The following is a 22193-nucleotide window of genomic DNA, read 5'->3' as shown; positions in this document are numbered from 1 at the left end:
ACCATTAGGATAGACTTTTTCCCTGTGGAACTTAGGTTACTCAGAGCTCCCACAATATCCATAGCTACCCTCTGAAATGGCTCCTCAATCACAGGCAAAGGCATCAAAGGATCTCTCACCTTATCTCCTGCCTTGCCTACCTTTTGGCACTGCTCACAGGTCCTGCAGTACCTTGTTACATCTCTGGAAATTCCAGGCCAATAGAAGTTCTGCATAATACATCTCTTTGTATGGTTTATGCCCATATGGCCTGCAAAGAGAATATCACGGGCTATGGCTAGAAGTGCCAGATGGTAGGCTCTAGGCACTACCAACTGCTGTACCCTCTCACCTTCTAGCCCTCCCTCTGGGGTCCACTCTCTATACAGTAACCCTTTGTCCCATTATACAGATTCCCCCCTTCCCTTGAGAATCAAGTGTCTCCCTAGCTACCTGCCTTGGGCCTTGCAATGTAGGGTCTGAGAGCTGAGTCTGTCTCAACTCTCTCTTTGTAACCCTTCCCAGCTCCTCTTCCACAGGAAGTCTGGCATCCTCTGACAGTGGTGCCTCACTGTCAGCCTGGGTACTACTAATCACCTCTACCTTTGCAGTCACTCTGTCCAAGGGAACATCAGTACCCACAAGCAGCTGTGGCTCACATTCAGTCTCAGTGCTACAGAGTAGCTCCCTCCCTGAAGTAACCACCTCACCAGTCCTGGCTGCAAGTATGCAATCTGTCTGGGTCTCCCCCAGGCTACCAGACCCACATGCTTGTCTCCAAGCCTGACTGCATGTAACCGCACAAGTGCATTGTACTGCACTATCAAAACCATTCCCTATCAGGACATCTGCAGGGATATCCTCAGACACACTTACTTGCTGGTTTCCTTTTCCACCCTTCCAGTCAAAGTGAACCCTAGCCAAAGGTATTTGGAATGGGGTCCCTCCTAAAGCTCTGACTGGAGTAGACTTCCCAGGCAAGTAGTGCTCCTCTGTAACCATTGCAGGCTTTGCAATGGTTATGTCAGAGGCTGTGTCTCTCTTAGCAATGGCTTCTTTGCCATTCACTACAATAGGATATAACATCTTGTGGTAGTTTGGTACCCTTGTTGTCCCAAGACAACATACTATTGGCATTTTGTCTTTCCCAGTTACTGGCTCTCTTACATTTTGTTCCCCACCTTGCCTCCGTGGACATCTGTATGCCACATGGCCCCACTGGTTGCATTCAAAACATTTAACCCTAGGTCCTGGACATGTACTTGGGCTAGTGGCTTCCCCTGCTACTGACAGATTCTATTGTGGCAGTCTGTGCTGCCCCCCCATGGGTTCCTTTAGACCCATGAGCAGTACTGGAGGTCCATTTCCTGTGTAGGGATGCCCTACTTGCTAGGTATAGGTCTCCCTTCTTCCCCAACTCATCTGAAGTAGCACATTGTCTATCAGCTAACCAGATCCTCATGTCCTCCGGCAAAGTGCTAAGGGCTTGTTCCCTAACCAAACGGTCTGCCAGCCCTTCAAAAGTGGTGACCTGACATCCACTCACCCACCTATGAAAATAAGTGCTCAGTTCAGCAACATATTCACACACACTTTCATCTGCCTTGCATCTATGCTAACAAAACTTTTTCCTGTACATTTCAGATGTTAGCTTAAACAGTTCTAACAAGTGATTCTTAACAGCAGTATAATCAAAACATGCAATGTCAGACATTTTGGACAGCACAGTTACAGCTTTACCATGGAGTAAGGGGGCCAGGAACCATACCCATAGCCTTTGGTCAACATCATACTGTTTACATACCCTCTCAAACATATGAATGAAACTATCAAAATTATCCCCCTCTTTAAACTGTGGAGGAAATTTACTGACCTTTAGTGCTTCTGGGGTCCAATTACTCCCTTCCCCATTACCTCCGTGACTCTGGCTAAGACTCAGCATCTCTTTCTCATGCTGTCTATGCCTCTCCTTTTCCTCAGCTTCCAAGCGTAGCAGTTTCTCATTCCTCTCAGCCTGTAGACATCTCAGTCTCTCAGCTGCTACTATTTGCAAATGCCTGGCCTCCATCTTAAGTCTCTTTAGCTCCAGATGGATTTTTAAGTCAGCTGCAGAAAGGTTGAGCTGTCCATTCTCTGAGGGTGGTACATCTCCACTGCCAGTCTGATTGTCCTCCTGGTTGCTGTTTTCTGATGCAGCTGTGACCAAAGCTGCAATCATGTCTGCCTTAGTCAGGTTTCCATGCACCAGTCCCTTAACCTGGCACATCTCAGCCAGCTGGCTCCTTGTCAGCTTTCCATACTCCTCTGCTGACATGCTGTTTACTCTCCCTGACTAATTAAGCTAACAAAAGAAATAAAACAATTGTGATCTGAACTCTGAGTATTCAATGCATGGCTGATTTAGAGTACAAAACACCTTCAGTGATCACTGTACACAAGCTACAGGAATTCACTCTACCCACACTACTACAAGCCAATTAGTATTTGCCAACCAATTAATATGTGGTGTGGATATCCCACCACTGCCAAACAATTAATATGTGACATCTGTGCCCTGGCCCAGCAATCAAGGAGCCTCAATCCTCACCACTAACACCAGTGAGGGGCATCCATATAGGGAAAGGATAATAAATACACACACAGTCAAGTACAATTTCCCTTAAAAGCGCACGGAGATCACAGTCAGTCTGGGGCTGGTTTCTCCATTTCTCTCCAGGTCCCCAATAAGACTCCCCACTGGCACAGCTATAGGGTCAAGATCTCAGCCTAGTGGGCAAGCTAAAACCTCCAGCACCCTCTCTGTCCAACCAGTGTTTTGTGTCCCTACCCAAATAGCTGACACACACACACTTTGAGATAAGAATTATATACAACCACGCAGACACTCCTGTGGAAGGCTGGCACAGGTTCTCCAGCTGTGCCCCTTTTCTGCCCAGTCTAAAAGGTAGTACCAGCTGTCACCACCCACTAATATCAGCTACTCAAAGGCCCTTCTGAAAGGGTGTCCAATTATTACTGTGCAATATCATTATCCAAATGGTAAGTGTGACTGAACAGTCAAGGCTTATTAGAGTGACTTGATACAGTATCACTATATACATGCAATGTACTCTAGAGCTTAAATTAACTCTACATAAAACAGCCACAGTTGAAAGGTTTAAAAATATTTAATAATAAATAATAAAAACACAAGAAAATACTTCCTACTACACAGTGCTAGTCAAGAGTTCAGAGACCACAGAGAAATACGTAACATAATACTGTAGAAAAGTTCAGACATCACAGAAAAACACTTATTCTAATCTTCCTAATTCCTAGCTATTTCTAAGAGAAAACACACTTCTAAATAATTTATATATAGAAAAGGCAGAGTGGTGAGTTGAATGTTCTCAAGACAAATGCTCTGAGCTCTCTGATTCTCTCTCCTTAAATTGATAACACAGAGCTGCTTACAAATGCTCTGAGCTCTCTGATTCTCTCTCTTTAAATCGATAACACAGAGCTGCTTCAAATAACATCATTTTTCACACTTCTCTGGTGTTTCCAGGCTAACAAACTACATTTACATTATTGACACCTGGTCAGAAACTAGAGCAATAAAGGGCATTTATACATGCAAATTCTAGCCATTAACTCTGGTCTTAAAATAATAGGCAGGATGCCTCCCTCTAGACACATCGGCTCCGAATTTTGACATCAAAGAATTGAATTATCAGCTTTGTTACAGCAGAGTGCACTGTTGTTACATTTTTGCAGTTCAGTATCCAATGTAGTCTTTTCACATTTAAGAGAACAAGCCTGTGGCTTACATTAATTTTTACAAATGACAGAATTATCTACAAAATTCTATCTGGCTAGGCTGGCAGCCTTTACCTATCTTCACAGCCATCATCAAGTCATTTAACAGAGAGAAGTTTAGAATGGCCTCTCCTTTATTTCTGCTGCCCCACCCACATGGGCATAGGCAGTCCTCATATCTTCTTCTCTCTGTCCCAATATATACATTCAGGTCACCCATTATCAAAATCAGTTCATGTTGTACTGCTTTATCTAGTAAGCCCTGAAACTGCTGTCTGAATCCACTCTTTTCCTCATTATCACAACCCTGCTATGGGGCATAGGTTGTGTTTATGAATAGTGTCCTATCATTACACTACTGTCTGATTGCCATGAGTCTGTAACTAATTCTGATGACATCCCTCACTGTCTTCTGAAGCCTCTCCTTCACCACAGTCCCCGCACAACTTTTAGTCTGTCATCCTCCTGACTAGTAGAATGTGGATCCAAGCCAAGTGGCTCTGCTGCACTTTCATCTTATATCCTGGATTCATAGAATGTCCAGCCTCCTGCTTACTATCATGTTATCCACTTCAAGGGTATGTACTGACATTGAACCTACATTGTGTGTAAGAATTCTTAGTTCATGTTTGGTAGGTTGATTGGTTTTACAGCCAGCATTCACTCAACAGAGCTATCCCAAATAACCCAATCTAGTCAACTGGACACTGGCCAGCTGGTAGATATTGACCCAGGGCTGCTGAGCTTTATGGTGGGCACACACTGGCCAATAGGGGCACACAAAACCCTCAGAATGTTAGCATGGTTTCCTGGGTCTTCAACCTACTTATCACCAGCAAATACCCATGCCCATGCCCATTTTTGGTGACATTAGTCGACAGGACCAAATCACCTAGAGCCAATTCTTACACCATAATGTGGCTACCACTGACATGGTATGCAGTCTGTGATCCATTTTTGCCTAACTTGAGGACACTGTGCACCACAGTTGTTGCTCAAAGTGGTTGGTGTAAACAACTCTTCCTCCTATAAGCACCATCTAAAGTCTGTGCTGCTGCCTACAACTCCATTCTTAGGTGTGTTTGAAGTAGAAACACTTGGCAGTTTTTTTGGAGGTGGGAGGGACCCCACAGAAACAAAGGGAGAAAATACAAACTTCATACAAGCATTGGCCAGAGATCAGGATCGAATATTGTACATTGGGAATGAGAGGCAAAGACCTTAACCATTATGCCCGCTGTTGGGATGGAATAGAAGATTCTGATGAAAAGCCAATGAGAAACATGGAGGATATGAAATTTCTCAGCAGGCATCCAAGCTGAGAATTTGACCAGAGAACCATGTACTCTGAAAAAGCAAATCTCATTGTCCTGTTGTCCTATTAACATGTTTGTGTCTTTCGGCTTTTCCCGGTTAGGGGTCGCCACAGCAGAACTCCGGTCCGCTAATGATTGGCAGTTGATTTTTACGTACTGGCGTGCCAGGCCTGATGCACAACCTTCAACGAAGGTACGCCCATTCACGCATGTTTCCACGCAGAAGACGCTCTAGCTGAGAATCGAACCGGACAGCATCTTACTGTGAGGCGACATACCAGTTTATAAAAGCATTTAAAGCATAAAGTACAATTAGACACTGTATAGATCATTAGAAAAAGTTTTTTATAAGAAGTATACTTGTTTTTGGAAACAGAGATTTTTTTTTAGTTCAGAGATAAAAATGGATTGATTAGGAAAGGAATGAATATCAGTGATATGTGTGTTCTATAATTTCATGAACAGCTGAGTAAGTCACATGATCAAACCTCTCAAGTGAAAATAAACACTTGCTTGCACTGGGTCTCATCTGATTGACAAAGAATAAAATGGCAAATAAGGTCTTAGAATGTAATCAAGTGAATTCAAAAATGTACTGATTATAGGTGTAGGAATGGCAGACGTAATAATGCAGTCTGTTTACTGGCAGCCAGATATCTCTTGTGTCAACAGACAATCAAAAGCATGTCGTTTTGGCCTCAACGCAGATACAGAGCTCATTTCTTCTTTGAGTTTTAATTGTAGCTAACATATGTCTGTGAAGAATAGAAAAACTCAAGTTTAGTGGCAGGTTAGTATACAGCCAGGATTGTTACATTGCCTTATTTTGGATATAAATATCAGTATTTCTACACTTGATGCCTCACACAGATGTTAAGAATTATTGAATAACCCAGGTCTTGAGCACTTTTCTTTACACATATCAGGAGGGGAATTTTGTAACAGCATAGTTAAAAACTAGGTTTTTACCCCACATCTGAGTATGGCAGGTAGATTACCATATTAAATAAACTTTGATTTTGGGACATGGCTTCTGCCTTAAACTGCTGTTGTTGTCCTTTTCACACCTCAATGTTATTTTGAAGATTTTGATGTCTTTCTTGAGCTCAGACAGTGCTGTGGACACTGAAAATATGTAGAAGCAAATACGTGGTATAGGAACTTCACACAATTCAGTAAATATTTTGCTTCATTCAAGGGTAGTACAGAGGGGTTTTAGCCATTAATTTCAGCAGTGAGTGGATCATGACTTACCCAACATCATGCTGACACCATTTACTGTAATCAGTGTTTTAATCTGCAGTGTCTAGATTCATAACCTAGTGATTTAATGCATGAATGGTGTTAACTATTCTTCAGATTCTCTAACATAAAGTTGTTAAATCATTTCCTTGGAAATCTGGGACAGTTTGCTGTTGAGTTGCAGCTGACTAGAGTTTAGTTTTTCATCCTAATAGCTGGTTTTACATTAATTTGTCTGCATATATTTCTAATGCTAGAGAGATATGAGATTGGGAGAGTTGGATTCCCTTGAGACCAACCCACACTAGCAGCTGTGGGTACACCCTTCATTACCCAACCTCTACCATGGTATATAGCTCAACTATAAGGACAAGTAAATCTAAGGTGTTAGCTTTTAATACATTTATGAATACTGTACATTATCAGTAATGCATTCCGCAACTCCCTATTGTTATAAGAGGCTCTGAAAGACTAAAGGCAGTATGCTTGAGAACTGAACGGGCAACCCTTCGCAGAGTTTTTCTGAACCTAGAGAGCACTGCTGTGTGCAACCAGAATCTTTAATCAATAATCATGCTAAAGGCGTCTCCTCATACAAAGACTTGCTTTATTTCCTTTATAGTCTTTGAGCTATTTGATTATCTATGGCTTCCTTTGAGACAGAGTTGCTGGTTAGTACATTCTTGCAGTCAGCATACATGCTAAATCTAAAAATGAAGAAAGTTTCACTATGTTAGCACTATAAAATAATTCAGTAAATATTTTGCTACAAAAATCTACAGCATTCTTGCAAAAATAAAGAAAGAACGGAAGGAAGAAAAAATAGAAAGCAAGCAAGCAAGCAGACGTGTGTCTGTGGGTATATGTGCTGAGTGTGTAAGAGAGAAAGGTGTGTGTGTGTGTGTGTGTGTGTGTGTGTGTGTGTGTGTGTGTGTGTGTGTGTGTGTATGCATGCATGTGTGTGAGGAGGTCTATGAGAAAGAATGAGGTGACAGACGAAATCATGAATAGTAATAGAACTGCAGAGATCTCTAATCACAGCCTATTTTGCACTCTTACACCAGGAGGTGACCTGAAATTAACACTTCAAGCAACAGTAAAAGAAATCCTAAGCAAGAATATAACAACTATGTCCTCTGGGATTAATATATGTAGAGCTGCAGTCATAAAAGGGGGATCCCAAAACATGAACATAAAGATGAACTACTCAGTAAAATGGGCTGAAGAAGAATTATGCAAACTACTAAGCAGCACATTGCAAGGAATAATGACTTAATGACATAGAAGAGAAAACAGTGCAAATGGAGGTTCATATTTTGATATGTAGCTTTAAAATAATGGAGAATATTGATTAGATAAATTAAGAAGCCAGCAGGCACTAAAATGTTCATCATGAATGATGAGCACTAAAGAGATTTTTCAACTTTGTACTTTATATTTCATTACTTTCGCTGGGTATTCTTTGTCTATGTTTCATTTTCTTGCTCTCGATGTTAACAGTTAAACATATAAAACAATACTTTTGCAAACTTGATACATTCCTAAAGGACTAACATGCAGCTTATATAAAGTATGCGATCTATTTCAGTATGATTTTCTAACACATCCATGGCATTACTATTTTGAAGAAAGACGCTGCTGTTATTAGATGCATTTTTCTGGAAAAATGAAGTCATTTCCAGTTAAAAAGCTTGCTTTTTCAATTGCTACAAGTATGCACACAAGTAAAGGCATTCAGGTTAATGTAGAAATAGTTTTTTTTCAAAAAATCTTTTTCTCAATAATTATGTCAATAATCTTTTTACCTCTTGAAATGCCCTTTATTTTTATTGACTTAAGCTGCTGTTATACTATAATAAGTTAATTTTGAACAGCACAGATTCTAATAAAATAATTCATAGCTTCCTACTCTTTTCAGCTGCAGAGCAATATTTTTTTTTTTTTACATTTGTTGACCAGGAAAGTCTGGGACAGTTTGCTGTTGAGTTGCAGTTGACTATAAATATAAAATTTAACTAGTCATATATCCCCAATATTATCCTCACAAAGACACTTAGCTAGTAACGGCACCAGTAACAATTTATCAGCAGCATTACGCTGTGGGGAATGGGCAATGTGCACCATGCTTTTTGTAGGGACAGGAGGCTTGCATCTGCTGCTCTGAGCAGGCTACAGCTGTAGGACTATAAGGTGAGATAAAACAGGACATGACTGTATATGGAGCATCACCACGGTTTGCACCTAACATTCCTGAGGGCTCAGTCTAAATAAAATGAATGAAGAAAAAAGCATTTCCCACATAGCTGAAAACATGCAATTTGTTCTGCACCTTTAATAATGATACAGAGTCATGTGACTTATTAAGAAGGAATACGATTCCTTGAATGTATCTTTTCATTACCAGTATTAGATTGCTAAAATCAACTTACTCATAAAATGTAATAAACAACAGACAGGAAGATAAATAAATACATATACACACACTTTTTTATTCAGTATACTTATCAATCTTATCTTCCTGACAAGGTAAGACATTTTCCCTCCTGGTTTAAAAACACAAATGTGACTGAGATCTGCATGCAAGAAGACTGCTAGCTGAGGAAGATGCACGTAAAGGAAGAGCCTAGCATCCATTGTCCAACCTTCGTCCATTACTTAGGATGTTGTGAATAATAAAACATGACTTTCATTACTTTGATAATGGAAGGTAGCAGATTTATACCAATGGCTGCTGTTGCTATGTCAAGGGCTTCAGGAAATAACTTTTATAACTTCCTGCCAGTTGCACTTACTATGGTGGTAGGAGCAGAGTGAACAGACTAGAGAATTTGTCAGAAAAATGGACAGCTAGCTGTGTGGTAGTGGACTTGGAGATTAGGTTGACCTTTATTCTGAGTTCTAGTGATAGAGACAAGAGTGGATCTAAATGAGAAAACTGAGATATGGAAGTATTAATAAGGACATACTATAACCGGTGAATGCCATTTTCAGGGATTATAGTTGGATTGCATATTTTGGAACTGTTAACAGATGACTGGGGCTGTCTAGAGAAGTGCCAACAGCAGGATACCCATTTGGTAGAGTCACAAGATGGTCGGAGCCATTGGTAATTTCATATGAAGGGAGTTTGTGAAGTACAGTGAATATTGTGATAATACAGCTACAGTGTATCTTGTCTGCCTGGAATGTGGTTTTAATAAATGTTACATACAGTTAGAAATGCAGCTGGAGAAAGGATCAGTCATTGCCCATACTTACATGATCCAGAGTTATATGGCACAGGATTTAATAGCCAAAGAAATCATGAGATAAGAAAAAGCATGGATATGATTAAGCAGAATCCCAAACTCTGTGTTTTCTAATCCTCTTACACAACATTAACAGCTGATGAAAAAGCATGAGACTGCAAGTGCGTGCCAAATGCTTTAGTATGTAATGTGTGTGTGTACCTGTGTGTACTGGGATACTTTATGGAAAACCATGAGTGACATGTAGCTCCTGTGACACTGCATGTGCCCTACCTCTGCCAAGAATAGTATACTTTGTAGGACAATGGGAATGATTATGGGATAGGAAGGCTAAAATCTGAAGCGGGAAGCAATAGTACAAAATGGTCCACTTGGATCAACACTCTATCTACCCTGGTCATCAAAAATAAAAATAAAAATAAATAATGTAATCATAAATAAATTAATTAATTAACAAATACAATAGAATATAATACAAAACATCACAATACAATACAATGTTTACACAGAACATATAAAAGACATATTTTAACACATAAAATATGGTGTGGCATACAACTTTATGTGCAAGCACCTAAAAAATGCATGTTGTAAAAAGATATATCAAACCCTTTATAATAGCATATTATGAGAAATATGATAAGATGAACATTTTTATCAGGTAGTGTTCAAAAAAGTGCAGACATTAAGGAGCTCATTTGCTTACAGCATAATCTGATAAAATTTTAATTAAACTGTATCTTAGAAAGATTTCATGGAGTGCTGAACATTGGTGGCACTTTCGCATGATGTCCTATAGACTACAGCAGATGATGACAGCTGAAAGAGAACAGATGGACAACACTCTGTAAGAAAATGTGGCAAAGAATTAAAAGGAGACCTAAATAAGATTGAATTGCCGTGTCTTTGCAAATCAAGTTGGGGGACAAAACAGGAAAACATTCTGAAGGTGTTTAATAAGTAGATAACTCAGATGAATATGATGCTTAGCTGGTTTTGAAAATAATGACACTATGCAGTCTAATCAGAGTTTTGATTTCTGAGGCATAATACAGTGAAATTAGATAGGCATTATAAAAGCTGAGACTAGTTATACCAGGTAAATGAAAACTGTGGTGTAGCAGTCTCACTTGACTAATTTAATTTATTGCTTTATTCAATATTTAGAACAGTTGAGTTTCCCAGCAGTGAGGTATGCAGGATAGTATTTGGTTTATAAATAGCTATTATTTTCCACCATTCAAAAGATCTAGTGAGCACTATTCCTATTGTGTGCAACAAGCAGTATGAATACCGTTCGCCGTTGTTCTTTTAATATAACCTTATAAAAGGTAATGCATATGTCCCTGATCAGTCCCACCTCCTTATCTTACATTCTAGTAGGTGATATACTCGTGTCCATGTTTATCTCTTTCTTCCTCCCATCCCTCAGAATAACAATTAACAGACATATATTTATAGTCATCCTTCCTAGCCCTGTAGTAGAAATTAACATGCTGATATCTAAAGTTGCTAACCTCATAATCCTAAAACAAACATGTAAATGAGCACCTTCTCTTCTAGGCAAATTCCTCCCACTTCAAGTTCTTACAAAGTAATGTGCTTATCTAGCATTGCTAAACTCCCACCTCCCATCCCTAAACAATTACGTGTTTACCTCTAAGATTACCACTGCCACATCCCATTCTCCAGTAGTTTACTGTATGCTTAGCATCTAGCACTAAACACTTTCATTGCTATGCTGAATCACTGTGGGAAGTTACACCATAATGTGGTGCACACTGTATTGATTTACAAATGAGAGGCTTATACAGTTCATTAAATATACTAATTATTCTCCTGGTTCATCAATGTGAATGTACTCAGCAGAGATGCGGTGTATACACGTGTAATCACACATGGGTACACGGAACCCCCTTGGCCATATATATTGTGCAGAGCAAAGAGGCCAGTATGTCCTTTCTGTATTTTAGAGCAAGCATTTGTTGCATTTGTTATCCTCCCTCCATGCTCTACATCAACATATTAATGACTTTCTCCTTTTAGTGGCTCTTAAAATCTTTGGAACCACATTGCCAAATCTTGAGATATGGAGACTGAATGCATGGAAATTTGGACTTACATATGCCAAGCCCAAGAATGACATTTATTGAAAACCCCCTTTTTTCTGTGGTATGGCCATCACAGAGTTGGTCTATATCTAAGTTCAGGAGGTATGTGAGGCTTGCCTTCCACATCAGGATTTGCAGGGGTGGATTGCTTCCTGCAAAAACAAGCTTAAAGGAGAAGAATAATGTTTGACGTTCACTCTAGCAATTCTATTTATCCCCTCAAACATACAAGCAAATTTCTGTTTGAGATCTTTTGTTTCCCATCTATCCCTACTACCATAGTACTGTCTTTCTCATTTCTCTAATGTTATCTTATCTAATTAGCAATTCAATGTGAAGACACACTCCCAACCTTAATAAACGTTGCTGTCTCTTCTCTCCTTCACTTTACAGGCAGTTTGAATTATTACTTACCCCCTCTGAGGCCTTCACTGATTTTCACTGATTGCCTCTCTGGTTTCTTTGCATTTCACCTGGTTTACACCCCTTGTGCTATCTCCCTCCCCCAATACTATGTCTATATTAGAATCATGCTGAGTATGGAGTCATCTTTAAATTTCTAGTTTCCCACCAGGACACAAGTGCTCTTCAGCAATTGCATTCTGCTTGCTGGTAAGCCATTAGACCTCAGGAATTTGTTTAAACTGTTCAGATTTGTAAAGTAATACTTACTTTTTACTCTTGTCTTGGTGGGCTCTGCCCCGCACCGTTCACCCTCGCTAACGCTCGGGCTCCCTCTGCTCCCCTGCCCTGCCCCTATTTCCACCAACCCCACTACCTCTACATTTATAGTAATCATAGCCACACACACAGCTCACCCTCACATCACCTCCACCAGTCACAGCTCCTCAAGTCATATCACATTATACTACACCACCTTGCTCCACACAAAATACTCCCAATCACTTTCATTCACACAAGGCATTTTTACATCACCCACATTACTTACCCATCCACATATAGTGCAACCCTATAATTCCTATTTAGACCCCCCCCCACCTAGAACCAGCTTAAACTTTATAACCATGACTATCACACAACTAAGTCTAGTCTGTCTTCTCATAATTCTTTATAACACCACAAGTTATCACTCTAGCAATATCCCTAAACTTAATAGCACAACACTACATTATACACTGTCATATACAGACACTGCACATTATAATAATATATGCCCACAATTGTTCAAGAACTACATAACGGACCGATTCAGAACTAAACACATATGCTCTCATTCCTACTCCAAAAAAACACAATACTTTCTCACACTCCTCACCATACTCCAACATCTGTATCACCATTTTAACACCAGGCTCACCATAAGTGGGGATATCCACCCCAACCCAGGCCCAAATCCATCCTGTCCAACACAAACTGCTCCAACACAAATGTCAGAACATAACACCCCCACTATCTTCATCCCTGGGCAAATCAACAACAGCAGCAAAAACAACCATCTTTTAATGCTAAATATTAATATTAGAAGTATCAAAAATAAAATACCTGAATTCCAGGCCACATTAGCACACTACTCCCCAGACATAGTTGCTTTAACAGAAACCTGGCTAAATAAAAACATAGCTAACTCAGAAGTTCTGCCTACCAGCTACAATATCATTAGACAAGACAGACCACTTCGTAAAGGGGGTGGAACTGCAACTTAACAAGTCCAACTTAACTGTATGTCAATTACCAAACACCTACCCTTCCCCCAATAATTGGGACATACTTATCTCACAACTTCAACTTCACCCTAAAAAGGTCATCACCACAATTGTGATCTATATTCCACCTGGTAATACACCTGCTAGCCTTGAAGATTTCTTATCCTGGTGTTCTTCCACATACTCACAAGAAACCCTTATTTGGGGGGATTTCAGCCTAGATTGGTTCACCTGCATATCAGAACCACCAATTAATCTAATAAATCTCCATGGCTACCAGCAGCTAGTCCACATTCCAACTAGATGTGATAAAAAATCTAAAAGGGAATCCATCCTTGACTGGGTCCTAGCTAACAACCCCACATTGTACCACCACACAGGCAGTCTCCCTGACACCTTAAGTGACCACAACATAATATACTTTATACATAGTAGAACAAGCATATGCAAAACCACTAACTATATATCCACTAGTAACACAAAAAAATTCTCTCCTGAGGTCCTCAACACTTTACTCTGTAACTGTGACTGGACTCCCCCTAAAAACCCTCCCACTTGACCAGGCTGTAGCATATTTCAATAAAACATTTCTACAACACCTAGATGCTGTTGCTCCATTGCGCAAAATCAAGGTTAGAACCTCTACAAACCCCTGGCTCAGTAAAGAAACTAAACAAATCCTCAAGTCCAGAGACACTGCCTGGCTTTACTATAAAAAAAAACAAAGAAACACAAAACCTAACTAAGTACCAAGAACTGCTCAACCGTGCAAAAAAATGCATTAGGCTGGACAAAAAATCCTACTACACAACATTACAAACTAAATACCAACACAACCCCCAAAAATTTTGCAAAACTGTAAACCAGCTACTAAAATCCACCCAAAAGGCTACCCCCAAACCAACCACCCTTGACACTAAAGTCCCCATCGAAACACAATTCAACTCCCACTTTGTGAACTCAATTCTATCCTTAGTATCACAAGACAGTTCCTTCCTCACTATCCCCCCAACACAAATAACACTAATACAAGCTTTACCCTCAAAACAGTTTCCACCACTTCAATCAAAAGCATGCTCTCCAAACTAAAAACCTCATCAACAGCAGCCGACCTACTCCCCAGCTATTTCTTGAAACTCACAGCAGATGCTATTGCTATCCCAGTCTCCACTCTCATAAACAGATCAGTTGTTGAAAACTATGTGCCTAAACTCTGGAAACTATACTATGTTACACCCATACATAAAGGCGGGACCTCCACTGAACTTAATAACTACAGATCCATTGCTTTACTCTCCCCCCTGGCCAGAATCCTAGAAAAATGCATCCATACCCAGATGCTAAAATATCTCCTAGACAGCAAAATCCTGTCACCTACTCAGCATGGTTTCAGACCTGCCCATAGTACCATTACAGCCCTCCTCTGCTTCACAGACGCAATAAACCATCTCAAAAATGAAGGCCTGCAGGTGTCAACTCTTTTTTTGGATATGTCCAAAGCATTTGGCACAGTCTCACACCAAATCCTGCTAAACAAACTAAACCAATATCACCTATCAAATTCCACTCTTACTTGATTCCAAAGCTACTTAATTGACAGGTACCAAGCTGTGAAATGGGAAAAGTCTCTCTCTCCTCAGCTGCCCATAACTATATGAGTCCCACAGGGTTCTAATTTAGGACCACTACTATTCACAATCTTCACAAATGATCTCCATACCTCCACACAGCATACAGCTATCATTCAGTATGCAGATGACTCTACCTTAATCTGTGCTGCATATAACATTCCCACCCTCCTGCAAACAACTCAACTAGCATTCTCTGACGTTGAAAACTACTTTAACAAAGCCCAGCTTATCCTCAATCCAAAGAAAACTCAGCTTATGATTATAGCCAGTTCTAACAAAAACACTGATAACAGTCAATTCACTATCTACTCCACAAATGCTACTCCAATCACTCCAATGGCACAGGCTAAGCTATTGGGAATAACCATAGACTCCCACCTAAAATTTAATAGTCATCTCAACTTAACTATTAAAAAAGTTCATGCCAAACTGGGATCACTCTACTGTATCAAACCGTTTCTTACCAACAACACAAGATTAGCCATTGCTCGCTCCCATCTTCTATCCACCCTACTCTATGCATCTCCCACTCTGACTATTCGCAACAAAACTGAACTAAGCAAAATGGAAACCTGCTATAACAGAACTGCCCGCTTTGCTGCAAATTGCTCATATAGAACTCATCGCTGTACTGCTTTGAGACAGCTCCACTGGCTTGAACTGCCCAACCTCCTAACCTACAATCAGCTCTGCCTCTATCATTCGATCTATTACTTCCCCAATAAGTGTCCTGCCCTCAAACACCTAGTACAACATCACTCAGCCAAAAGGCCTCTTAGATCATCAAGCAAACTACTACTCAAAGTCACCAACAGCTACAATAGCTTTGGAGATGCACTATATAGTAGTTCAATGGCTAAAAAATGGAACTCTGTCCCCACTAGCATTCAAAACACATCATCCAAAGCCTCATTTAAAGACCTCATCAGGCAGCATCTCAAGCAAAGTTGGCAGTGCCATGATTGCTCCCCAGGCTAGTGAAAGCGGATAAGGTACACATACTAAACCTAGAGTACTTTTTAATACTTTTCAGTCTTGCTCACAAACACTGGCTAATCTACAATGTATGAACTGTACCTGTGTACTAGGGTCTACATTAGAACACCGAACAGTCAAAATTTTGAGTGTTCTAATATCGAACCTTATGAATCGAAAATTTAAAACATCGAACATTCGGAACAGCAAATTTTTTCCTAGGGAAAGAATTCGCTGTTCCAAAACACATACACACAACACAAGCACACCAAACAAACAGCAATCCACACACATACACCTAAACTCTTACACCTAACCCTACACTAAACTATACATACACCACTAACTATCCACTTACCTTATCCTAAACCTTAGCCCTAAGATCCATCACTATCACACAGTCACCTCACCCGCGCCCTATCCCTAACTCACCTACCCTGCCCTAACCCTCATGTCCACACAATCTCACACTTACCTGACCCACGCCCTAACCCTAACTCACCTAACCCACCCTAACCCTCACGTCCACACAATCGCACACTTACCTGAACCCGACCTGTAACTTTCCACCACAGCACTGAAAATACCGAAGTAACAGAAACAGACAACCAAATTCTTTCCCTAGGAAAAATTTGGTTTTCTGTTTCTTCGATATTTTCAGCATTCGCTGAAAAACGGGTCGATATTAGAACACTCAAAATTTTTAACGTTCAGTGTTCTAATATAGACCCTGTGTATGTATTCTACCTATGTTCCAAATTTCAGCTGTACACCACAAATCTATTAATTACCTTTATTTTTAAATTAATATTTTTTGTTTGTTCTCTCTACTGTAACTGTTGATGTGCTGCATACCACTGTAAAAACATGTCTTTTGTAATTTGTGTGTATACTGATCATGTCTAAATAACTAAATGTATCTGTAATTTTTCTATGTGGAGCTTTTCTCCCTGGGCCTCTGCTGAAAAAGAGCCTTTTCGGCTCAGTTAGACACCCCCGGTTAACAAATGTAAAATAAAATAAATAAATCTTTACACCCCCTACCATGTTCTCTTTTACTTTTGTTATATGCACTGACCACCTCCTTCCCTACTTTGGTCTCTTCCTCTATCATCGTTCTGGTTACCTTTCTTATCCATTCATCTCTTAAGTCACCTGATATTGTGTGATTAGTGAGTTACACCCTGCTTCCCCCATCCTTCAACAACTAATTTAGTATCCTTTATCACCACTAATTATTCTTATTTCACTTCAACTTTTCTGGCTACCAATTCTACCACCCAAACTACACATTATGCTCATTTATGCAGTGATATGTGACTCTTGCAGAGGTCAGGCTAGGCCATCTGGACTCCAGATGGTTCAGTAATCAATTACCTTATTCTAAGAAGTGTTCAGCAGCTTTCCCATCATGGAGAGTGACCTATCATTGTACTGCACTGTCAGACTGCCAGCTAGTGTATCTCATAGCAGTCTATCACCCTGTATCACACATCCTCCTTACCTACTTAGGCTAAGCTTGGGTTGGCTATTATACCTGCTACTCTCATCTCAACTGGTGCATCTTTAAGTTTAGGCTTCCTGCATATCACCAATACATATGGAGTAACAGCAACCAGTATAAAGGATAAACTAAATAATGCAACCACTTACCCTCTTCCTCTTCTTCAGGTGCTTAATAACCACAAGTATGACCACAGGAACAATCACCCATGTCTCCACGGACTAATAAGGTCACTGCAAATGGACTGGGTTCAAGAATGGGATGACATAGATATAAACAACTCTTTAGAACAATGACACTCGGGATTAGCATAAGATGTCAGAGATCAGCAAGAGTTAATTGCACACCACCCCACTATGTTTCAGCCAGTATCATAACCATAAGATGATACGAGTATTCTTCATTTTAAAGTCTTTGAATAAAATTTGTTACTGGCATGAAGGACTCCAAGGACAAGCCAAACATTTAAGATGACACAGATATGCCTAGTAGTCCATAGTTCACACCATACAAAGTAATAAACAATGTGCTTGCAAAGCTGTCATAAGGTATTTTTATTTGCCATATCCTTCTTGCAAGTCAGGTCATTATTCACACCTCACTACACTTGCACCTTGCTCTCTACCTTAGGGAACCTTACAACATTCATTGATGCAGCAATCAATCCCCTAGTGCTGACAAATGCCCACTTATGTTTTAATAGGAATGTACAGGAATTTGTTAACCTTTCCCAAGGCACATATAACTCTCATCACAAAAATTCATACGTTCATTTCTGACAGATGCTTTATCCTGTTGAGTCATGGAAAAGCTAGAGCCTATTGCTACAAGCAATGAATACAAGGCAGATAACTAATGCTTGGTGAGATGCCAGTCTATTGCTGGGCATTCATGCAACAGATCCAGATGAAAACTTTCAAAAACACAATGAGGACAGATGTCACACAGAAAACACTCCAGCAAGCAACTGAATTAACGACGAATGTTGTATAAACAGGAATGTTAATCACTGTACTCCTGTGCTCCCTCCAAAAATTTGATGATAATTGCAATTTACAAGTAAATTTGTGAACGTCAAAAGGAGTCATGGTGAAATTCAGTATAGTACAGATGAAAGTTTGGCCCCTCGCTGAAAGATTTTGAGTAGCATACTGTTCATTTGAGAAGGTAGTATAAGTTGTAGAAAAAACGTCTATTATTTCTACCCAAAAGGTTTCTCATTAATATAGCATAACACAACAGAATATAATGCAGCATATGGCATGTTAATTTAACTTAATCAACATAAAGTAACAACATAAAACATATCAGCAGAAAAAGACTGTTTTGTCTGCCCTGTTTGAACATCTAGCACATTTCATTTCGCCATAATATGCCCCTTGTTGCTCATCACCCATCACAGCTTCATTTGTCATCTTTTCTTTTCCACGAAAAGTCACATTCTAATGTCTGGTTCAGACTTATTGCCTTCAATTTTATAGTCATCTTCCCCTCCTGCCTACTTTGCCTTCTTTCTTAAGTTATATGTTGCCACACTGTCCCCACTGTATCTTGTGAAACTATTGTCATGTCTCCCATTTCTCATGTATCCTCACATGAGATTAGATTTAGCTCACCTTCATCTCCTCATACTCATTTTTTCAATTCACTTTATTGTCCTTATAGCCTTACTTTGTGCCCTCTCATCTTGCTTGATCTCCTTCTTCCTGTGTAGAGGACAGAAATGAATATAGTACCACAGCTATGCTCTCACCGCAGATCTGCAAAGCTGTGAAATAACATCTCTGCTCATAGACTTTGTCCGACTTAGGTCATAGTTAATTTCTAACTGGCACTAGCTACTGCTTTCTCAATTTAAATCTCCATGTGTTTTTTTATCCTATATATATATATTAAGCTTACTGTTCAAGTTCCTACCTGGTTTTGTTTGAACTCTGATGAACGTCATTCTTCTTAGCCTACTATGCAAAGCTCCCTCCTAGATCTTTGTGAAAGTTTCTAAGCATTCTGTATTGTCCCTACTATGTTATGTCATCTACAAATATGCTGCTCAGTTGTCACTGCCCCTTGTGATGTCTGACATGAAGACAAACAGTAGCACTCAGGCCTAAGAGAAAAGGGCACCTGTGGAACTCCATTTATCGTCCTCAGTTACTTTGATATTGTTCTGTCACTATTACTCTTTGTTTCTCAGACCCAGTCAATGGTCTATCTGTTTGATCAACTTTTGTCCTTGTCTTATCCCTTAAATTTGCATACCACCTTTCTGTGTGTTACTGAGCTATAGCTTTACTGAAGTGAGGATATAAAACAGTTTTTTTGTCACTTTCCAGTGCAATGCAGTCATCAAATTGGATTGGGTAGAATGCCATTCATTTAGTACTTCTTAAATGTGGTGCATGCAGAATAATATTCTTTGTATGTGGACTTTTCTCGAATCGCTTGATGTTTAAGTTTTAGTCATTCAGAATATTTTTAAGCCACTAAGTACCCTTTAGTGTTTCCCTTTGTTTAGCACACTCATTAGTATTACTGTGTATAAAGATATGCAGTTCATCCATTAGGTGGCATCATTCATCTTATATTTATTATATACGTTTTTATCACATACACTAGCATAATTCTGCATGTCACAATGAGAGCCAGTCTTCTTGTGTGCATACTTACAATTCACTCTTACTTATCTATGGACTTTATTTACCCATAATTTTGTTAAACTTATTTTGAAACAGCTGGATGGACACTTGGATAGTCTTGGCAGTCTTTCTTAAACATATGAGATTTGCATTATTTGAAATTCACATTCCTTATTCTAATATCCAGTGCAACTATTCATAGTAAACAAACACAGAAACAGTTTTGAAGCTGTTTAATTCGTATCCAAGAAAGGCAGTTTTTTTAGAAACATTTTTGTAATATTATATAGTCTACTGTATATATTTAATATCCTTGTTCTAATTATGGAGCAGGAGTTTAAGGAGGTTCAATACCTGTTCTTCATCCTTCAGATTTAAAGAATTTAGTTGGTTCTGGAGGGTCTGTTCCTGCTTGATGAAATATATTATTTCTTCATTAGCACAAAGATGATAAAAGGGCACTGTAACATAGCTCTGAAGAATTTGTTTGATAGTGGTAACTATTATACAAGATTCAAAGTTCAGGAGTGTTTCAAAGTTTTCTTCCCATTGACTTTCCAGATGGCTGCACGCTGATCGATAGCTTAACTTCTGCTCTCCCAATGTGAAAAAAGAAACTGAAAGACAAGAGCCAGGACCTGTCACTTTTAGTAAATTCAGTCACTGGCTAGTAAGTATACTGCTTGCATACCAGCAAAGAAGAAGAAACTAAGACAGCCTGAAAGAACATCAAGTAGAAAACATGAGGAGAGAAAACACTGACCAGGAAGAATCCTGCAGCTGCTCAGCAAAAGGTAGATCAGGCTTCAGCTTTGGGGAAAGACATGACTTCCAGTAATCAAGGGGGAAAATAAGTCAAATGTGCAGAGAGCTGATTAAAATAAATGAAACACTGAAGTATATCAACTCAAATAACAAAAGGCTGGACAAAATGAAAGAACCTTTAAACAGAAATTCAGTTGAGCTGATAAAGCTGCAAAAATCAAGTAGAAATGAAAAAAAAGGCTATCTGAGTATGAGACTGCTCAAGAAGAGATGTTTCAAAAAATGGTAGAATTAGAGGACAGAGTATATAGGACAAATCTGAGATTTTCTCCTGTACCAGAGAAACTCGAAGGAACAGACTATTCATTTTATTTATGAAGGCATAAATAAGCCACTGGACTGGTATTCCAGAGAAGGAACTGTAATTGAAAGGGCACGCATGTGTCAAATCTGGCCATGAGAAAGTAGCTAAGATCTGTATTAGTAAAGATGCAAACCTACTAGTAGAAGTAGTTGATCCCGACAAAACTGTGGCAAAAGGGCAAAGTATTTAAAGTTGGTGACAGTAAAGTGTTTGTAGAAAATGATCATTCACTGTACATCAGGCAGAAAAAAAACAAATTTATTCCAGCAATCAGCGAATGATGAGAGACAGGTGTCAGATTCAAGCTGTGTATCCAGCTGTCTTCAGAATATTTTTTTCCTGGAGGATCAAAGTCATTTTTTGAGGCAGAACAGGCTAAGGAGGAAATATAAAAGTTTGTCCAACAAAAAGTCAGCCATCAAGCAGAAGGGAACTCTACTTTCCATTCTTCTAATAATACAGTGCACAGAGAAACATTGCCAGTGTAACCTTTTCTATTGTTCCAAACAAAAATGTTTGAGAGACAGAGAAAAGCACAGGAGTTGACTAGAAGAACTGGGAGTACCTTGGAACTGAACCAGATTCTGTAGTTGGGAGAAGAAGATGAACAGAAAGAAGACCAGCAACACAGTCACAGAAATATGAGACTGTAAAACATCAATCACTTTTGTGAAATATTTCTGTATAAGAAAAAGTAGAAAGATTAGACTTTTATTGACTTTGTTAAACATGGGGAACTGAAAGACGTTTGCTTTAACTTCATGAAATTAACATTTGGAAGGAAATTGAGAGGGGGAGAGGAAGGAAAAAGGTTACTGTAAGTTAAACAATTTCTGTTCTTAACATTTCTGTGAAACTTTTCATGATATAAATTGCATATTTTATAGTAAAGAATTTTAGTTGTTATTGTATATGATGAAAATACTAAAGTAAACATATGCCTTTTTTTCTTTCTTTCTT

The sequence above is a fragment of the Protopterus annectens genome, chromosome 8.part0 (genome assembly GCF_019279795.1).
Source record: "Protopterus annectens isolate FY-2018-M chromosome 8.part0, PAN1.0, whole genome shotgun sequence".
Lineage (NCBI taxonomy): Eukaryota > Metazoa > Chordata > Ceratodontiformes > Protopteridae > Protopterus > Protopterus annectens.
Note: the sequence above shows the minus strand (reverse complement) of the source record.